This window comes from Haliaeetus leucocephalus, unplaced genomic scaffold (genome assembly GCF_000737465.1).
Source record: "Haliaeetus leucocephalus isolate CR32 unplaced genomic scaffold, Haliaeetus_leucocephalus-4.0 Scaffold604, whole genome shotgun sequence".
Classification (NCBI taxonomy): domain Eukaryota; kingdom Metazoa; phylum Chordata; class Aves; order Accipitriformes; family Accipitridae; genus Haliaeetus; species Haliaeetus leucocephalus.
Window position 1 is genome coordinate 7,972 of NW_010973040.1, and position 381 is coordinate 8,352.

Below are 381 nucleotides of genomic sequence, written 5' to 3' on the forward strand. Positions count from 1 at the left end.
CGTGCACCCAAAAGGGTCTGTGCGCGCGTGCGTGCTTGTGAGCGTGCACCCAAAAGGCTCTGTGTGCATGTGCGCTTGCAAGTGTGCACCCGAAATGGTCTCTGTGCATGTGTGCGCTTGCAGGCTTGCACCCAAAACAGCCTGTGCACGTGTGCGCGCTTGCAAGTGTGCACCTGGAAAGCCTTGCGTGCGTGTGCACGCTTGCGAGTGTGAGCCCCAACTGGCCCGTGCACGAGCGTGCGCTTGCAAGCGTGGACCCCAAACGGTCCCCCGTGGATGCGAGCTCGCAAGCGTGCGCCCCGAAAGGCCCGCGTGCATCCGCGCGCTCGCAGGTGTGCGCCCTAAAGGGTTGGCGTGCGTGCGCACGCGTGTGCTTGCAAG